This window comes from Formica exsecta, unplaced genomic scaffold, assembly GCF_003651465.1.
Source record: "Formica exsecta isolate Colony F162 unplaced genomic scaffold, ASM365146v1 scaffold48, whole genome shotgun sequence".
NCBI lineage: Eukaryota > Metazoa > Arthropoda > Insecta > Hymenoptera > Formicidae > Formica > Formica exsecta.
Genome location: NW_021852035.1, coordinates 352,949 through 359,939, shown reverse-complemented (window position 1 = coordinate 359,939; position 6,991 = coordinate 352,949). Strand labels below are relative to the sequence as shown.

The window sequence follows — 6,991 nt, the reverse complement described above, 5'->3', positions numbered from 1 at the left end:
TATTATTATTATTATTATTAAAGTTAAGAGATTGTTTTCATACCAAAGAATTGTTGATAAATTCGGGAAATTGTATTTCAAATTTTATAAATATCATGAATATCACGAATTCTTTTAATATTTAATAGAAAAATTATTGAATAAAAATATGAAAACTCGATGTTAAGTTAACGATTAAATATTAGTTTTTTGTTCACAAAATTTGACGATTGCTTTCGATAGACGCAAAAATACACATGTTGAACAATACATGTGTTTGCGCATTTCTACGTGCAAGGGCACATAATCAAGAATGCATACCAGTGCATTCTATAGGGCACGTGAGTAGGACACGTGAGTAAAGCACGCGAGTAGGGAACGCAATTAGGGTACGCGATTAGGCTACGCGATTAGGCTACGCGATTCAATTTTTTTAAATTTCGCTGTTATCGGGTTCGGTTCGTCTCGAACAGTTGGTACCCGAGAATTATTTGTACTCGCACATTTAACACTAGCTACAATAACGCGATGCATGTATTTGATTATAAATATAGTCGTTCGTAACCACGTTTTCATAAAAATTGTTATATCCATTTAATTTTCTATAAAGAGATATATTTCTTAATAATGGAGGAACACATTTTCTCGCGCAAATATTTTCGTTGGGCCAGTTATCCTCCATTGAACGCGGCGATAACGCAATGTTTTTATAACGGTATTTTAAATTTTATAAGCTTTTATCCTGTTTAGCTAATCCTCCGCGAAACGGTACTTATATTCTTATTCTCAATCGCGAAAATTGCATAAAATCACGCATTTGAAAATAAATCGAGTATTAGATTCTTTACAAATGTCCTATTACAAACGCAATTATGAAAAGCGTTTCAAATGTCCGTCGAAACATTTTCGTATATAGTAATTATATCGTTACTTTGATTGTTCCAAAAATTATATGTACATACATTGGAATCGAATATTATGGCTATCATTGATTTATTTATTCGTGGTATTTTTTTCTCAAATTTTAAATCGCGTTTTATCTTGTGATTTAATCGTTAATTTACATCGAAGCTTCGTCTACCTTTTCTTGAATATTTTTTTTGAAAATTTACGCAAAATGCGCCAGTAGATCAAGTACTTTTTTTTACAATTAAAAAACGATCGATAATTTTATTAACGATTCTTCTGATCATAATAGTTTGTATTATATAAAACTTAATAAGTTTTGTAATTTCATGTTGATTATAATTATTATATTTTCCTATAGTTTTAACCATGTTCTTTCGAATCCATGGAGTTTTAATCATTAACAGCGTTAATTAAATATTTTTCACACACATACACATAGTTATAAAATTACTTACATATTAACTCTAGTCACCCGTTTTTTCAAAATCAATTAAATCAAAATTATACACACATACTTAATATTTGAACTGTCAAATATGCGACTCAGCTATGATAGACTTTTATTGATATGAAGTAATGCATAGCGCAATATCGAGATAATCAATCAACATTATAGAAAGGAGGCAACAATATGTGCGAGTATCAATTTAATAAATCTTTTCTAAGAGTGGATATAATCATCAATTATCAATATATGTCAAACGTAAAGCTATCAAACTTTAAGTAAAATCAGCTGTTTTGCAATTACCGTTTTCTCGGATATATTGTTGATGGTCCGTCTTGTTGCTTCCTGCGTTTCGCATTTTTCTATCTCTATGATATACCGTTCCAGGGTGATAACGTGATGATTATCCTTGCTGCTTTCATCTGGATAATCCGCTAATTAAAACATACCATAATTCATTGTTAATTAAGTAAGAAAGCGATTTGGCATTTGTGTCGAAAAAGAACAGCAGTGATAAAGAAACTAATTACGAATCTATTCTGCGTTATTATTGATATCAATTGATACACATGATTGATCATCATGTTCATGTAATTATTCGTAGAAACATAATACATAGTATACTTAAAGCAAAAGGAAATAACTTATTTGTAGGAAAGGAAGCTATCTTTTTGCGCTGATAAAGATCGCTTTTCTTTTTTTTGCAACATGTTGGAATTTGATTGCTCGCTGCTTTGATTTTAACGTTGCAAGAGGTGCAAGTATTTATAAATACCACGGTTACATTTATAGATTGTTATTTTTAGGAATGACTCATGTTTATGGAAGAATACTAAAATAAGATATCATAGTTATCGAGTATGCGTTATAAAGATCGTAAAAAATGTCGAGGTTGCGCTGAGAAACTTTTCGAATAACGTTCCACACATCGTGAAATCTTTTCGTGACATGTTGCATTTATCGCGAATTTAGCAAGCTATCACAATCTTTCTTGTTGCAAATAAAAATGTCCGTTATAAATCACGTGCTAGTGATAATTACCTTCGAATAACATCATGAATGCATAATGAACACGATAAACGCAATGTTGCGCAATTCATCGAAAATTTATTCGCGCTTTTAAATCGGCAGACAAGATCTGATCAAAACAAGGTCTTAAATATCCACAAAGTAGTAAATTATTCAAACAGAGAAGTGTTTATATTGATATTTCCCTATTTGTCTGTGTCGCAAGCTATTTGCAAATTTAATATTTTTTTATAAAAAGCATAGAGAATTTTATATAGAATTCGATTTTATAAATTTTTAGCGGTTTATAAAAAGAATCTAAGCCCTTTTTTAATAAATAATTACATTTTTACAAGAAGCAGAATTTATCAAAAATCTGCAACATGTATGTATTTTAACCTCGTGAGCATTGTGATTAACAATAAAGAATTTTTTCAAATTTAGATATACGTCTAGATATCAATGTTATAAGCTATATATATGAGGGCACATTGTTGGTAAAAATAGCGCAGAAGAAGACTGCAATAAAAATTTTAATTTTATTGACCGCATGGCCTTCTCCTGCACGACGCGCTTGGCTAATTCGTTTTAATTTATAAGAATATTCCATCCAACTGTTATGTGTGTGTGTGTGTATACTAAAGAGTGTGTTATTCGTACGTCGTTGCGATAAAGCTTTTGCGTTTCTACATGGATATTCCGAAAGCAACATCACAGCTGAGATATTCGCTCAAACAATCGTGCGCAGAAACTGTTTTTACGCAATATCTCTACGACTAGGTTTTTTTTTTAGCGTCGAAATTATTTGAAATTTTGTCAGGGATCCTTTTCGCAAGCTTTCTTCCAGAACGATGCGTTAAGTCAGGTCATGTTATGGCCTTATCTCCCATGAGGCTGCACGGCGATGTAGAAAAACTCAAGAAGACCCCGAAACGGTTCCCCGGTGTCGTCTCATTCCGGCGGGCCGGTCGCTTCGTCCTTTTGCGGATTTAATTTATGGAGCGATTTTAATGTCTAAAAATACCATGCACCGTCCGTGTGTCCCGCCTCGAGATTCCAAGCGGTTTCTGGCCTTTCCCCTCGCTCTCGCTTTATCGTTGTTTCTCGTCCAGTTCGCACCTCTCTCTCTTTCTTAAAGACGTGCGTGTACGAATATCGCGTGCTCGCACACCCACAGAGTGCGTGTCGCTATCCCCGATGCAAGAGAAAATCTTCGCTGAAAAATCCACGCATGTTCCACGTCGGCCCCACGTATGTACGCGTACGTTCGACGTTTCATGAACAGCCTCCGATCGAATACGACTGTATCGCAGATATCATAAATCGACGATGCGTCTCGGGCTTTTCAGTATCTTTCGGCGAGTTACGCACGAAACTGGCGAGTTCGCCAACGAGCTCTAAGCATGATTTATTATTGCCAGTTGCGTGCGCGCTCCTCTCCCGCATGATTACTGCGGCTTGCCATTCTCGTTTTGATCCTTTTAGACCGAACTATGAAAATAACCAGCGTCCCGCATCTTCGAAGAATCGAATGCGAATTGAACGTGCGAATCTGCGAAGTTCTGTACGGGCGTTCTTAATCCCGAATGCGCCGGTCGTTATAATTAATCTTATCGCGATGATAAAGTCGTACTCTTATGGTCGCTAGAAGACGAGCGTGTAGATAGCGTCGGATTATTAAATTAAATATTCCGCACAAGAGCTTGCCCATCCTGCTATTTCGATGCGTTAATGTACATTAAATTACCACGTGGAATATTATCCCCGGCTCTTACATCCGATAAATGTTACTTATATCGGTCGCAATAATTCTTGTCGGATCAGCGGTAAATTATTTCGGATCCTGATATAACGCCGCTCCACACGCAGCGACGTATCCCGTGTATCGCCGATGATTTTTCGCCGCGATATGGTAGCGAGGTCGAGTAAATTTCACGCTATCGCGAATATAATGTACTGAATTAATGTACCGAGTTACAACAGTTCATTATTACAAGAGATTTGTGCGATCGATATTTTGTAGTTGAAACGCTGCTTAAAGGAAAACGCTTAATTAGGTCATATTAATCGCACGGGCGTAACGTTGTAGAGATACCGGAAAAGAGAACAATATTATTTATTGGACGCTTTAGAGCGCAAGTACATAATAAAATTTTTCTAAAACATAATCGTAAAATTGCACGACCAAAATATAGAAAACTATATTTTTCAGATTTAAATGAAGTTGTCTCTGAAAAAATCGGGTCATATATAGTTGGTCGTATAGTATCGCTTTATATTATACCTATATCAAGATCGCGGAAGAAGCTATTCTTGTGCTCTCGATCTCATTTCGCGATACACGGTAATTCACGGAAGATAAAGAATCGTGCGATCTTCCGGTACGATCGAGCCCGGGGCAATACACTTCTACGGAATTGCGGAAGCGACGGCTCCATATATACATATATATATATAATTTCCCCCTCGAAAAATGGATCATTCTCGTTCATCTCGTATATTCAAGCATTGCTGGTCGGAAATTGCGGCGGTACTGTCTCAAGTGCGACGCATCGGGATCCGATAATTCATCGATCTCTGACACCGTCATGCCCGGGGGGTGTATACGCGCACGTTATTAAAGGAACAGAGGAAAAGGGGAGATATATTAAGTATATGCGCACGCAAACAGACCGGACCAGAGTAAAGGCGATAATGGTAACGGCGGCGATGCGTGCACGTCCACATGAGATCGTGCACATATATGCGCGTATCGGTAAGGTGGAGCCTGCTGTAGAAACGGTTATGCGTTATGATTTACGCTCGAGAGCATTGGTTGGAGTTTTGTATATGTAAGTGTGACCGGACGGCTGACTGCTCGTCGACGCGTGTGCCACGCGTCCGTGCGCGTGTGTGCGTGTCCGCGTCTAGTAATATCCGACATTGCAGTGAGTTGTCCAGCTGAATCCAAAGGTTGTCTAGAAGAAGGCAACGCACGGGGATGAAAACGACTCTTGCATAGGACGTAGAATCGTTGTGTTCACGGTCTCGGGATTCTGTTTTATAATTAGTTAAGATTGCTTTCTTCCTCTCTTTTGGTTTTAATTAGCTTAGATGAATGGATCCTCCTTATGAACGAGCGCGTAACGCATGATCACATTAGTATCGTTTACACGCGTCGCGAAATTACAGCCCGCCACAGCTGATTATATTCTTTACGATCCGGATAAGCGATGTGTTCTCGTAAACGTATAAATCAGTCATACTTTACGGTTATTATATACCTACTCGTAAATTTCTATTTTTCCACGTGTATGCATTGACGGATATTTTACACGAGATGGAGAGTTTTATTTTTGCTATAGTAATCATAATTAGGTATGTAAAAGCGTTGTAACTACCGCACGATTAGTAATAAAGATCATTAATCCGATAGTTGCATGGATTATAATTTGTATCTGTCATTTCAAAGATTTCTTCTTCTCAAATCGTTATTATAATTAAAATTTGTTATTACGGCTTGTCAACTATCAGAACCAATATAACTTGTTATTTAAACAAAAAGAATAAATAAATAATTAAATTATCACGAACATTCAGCTTTTATCCGCTTCTAGAGATGCTAAAAAAAAATTATCTTATATTTATTATATTACTGACAATGTCGATTTTTTAATGAATATCAATCAAGTTACATGCCTACCGCTTGCAAAAAAATCACGTGCCTACCGCGTGGAGACTAATGATACTTAATACCGGCCATTTTTTCAGGATAGTTATCGTACCGTGGCGCCAGCGAAGACCGGCTGCTCTCGTCTCTAGAAACGACGGCGCCGCGATATTCGCGGTCGTCTTATTCGCGAATCGCGAGCGCAGCTCGGAAACATCCGGCTATGGAATGACATTTAAGTGTGCGATATATGCGCGCGTATACATCGGTCGTGGTCCGTTAAATCCTATCTCTGATGCTCGCATCCGCGACCGATAGCACGGCGAGGAGATAGAGGCGAGGAGATACGTGCGACTCTCGTTTCGAATTTTGCAATGCAAAAGGTCCGCATCGAGAGAGTGATACGACGATATGATACAACGGTAGTGGTTGCAGCCTGTGGCGAATAATGCGGCGGGAATACACTCTCGTATGAAGGAAAACGCGAATGCATGCGTGCAAGATGCACTTGAAAAGCTTATGCTCGCATCGAACGTAATTTAATGTCGCGACGAGGGATGCTAAGTTCTATGACAATTCTATCAACGAATTGCGTTTTAATGGTCCTTCACAGGGTGATCCCGCGTCTTTCTCCATGTCTTCCTGTATGGGATTTATTACTTAAAACAGCTACTGTAGGAGACTATTAGAGAACTATTTTTTTCGTAACTATAGATTTAATTTTTCATTAAAATAAAACAGATTTCTATTCATCATGACTATAATATTAATAATAATTAATCTTGAATAATATAAATATTACTGTAACTTTTAAATTACAAATAAGATATTCTTAAAACCTAATTAGCAAATGCTAATTTATTAAAATTCAGACTTAATTTTTTTTGTACAGAATCGTCTCTATTTATTATATTAGTTAATGTGAATAAATTATAGCAAAAAATATCGATGGCACAAGCGATCGGTATCACTATGCGCGTTACGAAAAACATATATACTAC

The 6,991-nt window shown here is 36.8% G+C and overlaps 1 long non-coding RNA gene across 1 annotated transcript in view; it reads right to left on the bottom strand.

Moving 5' to 3' along the window:
* Positions 1 to 1,400: 1,400 nt before the first annotated feature.
* The window catches only part of LOC115241355, a 94,432-nt gene continuing 88,841 nt past the window's right edge, over positions 1,401 to 6,991 (bottom strand). The window contains exon 3 of the long non-coding RNA XR_003884890.1: positions 1,401 to 1,767. This is a non-coding gene — a long non-coding RNA (uncharacterized LOC115241355). The remainder of the gene's footprint in view (positions 1,768 to 6,991) is intronic.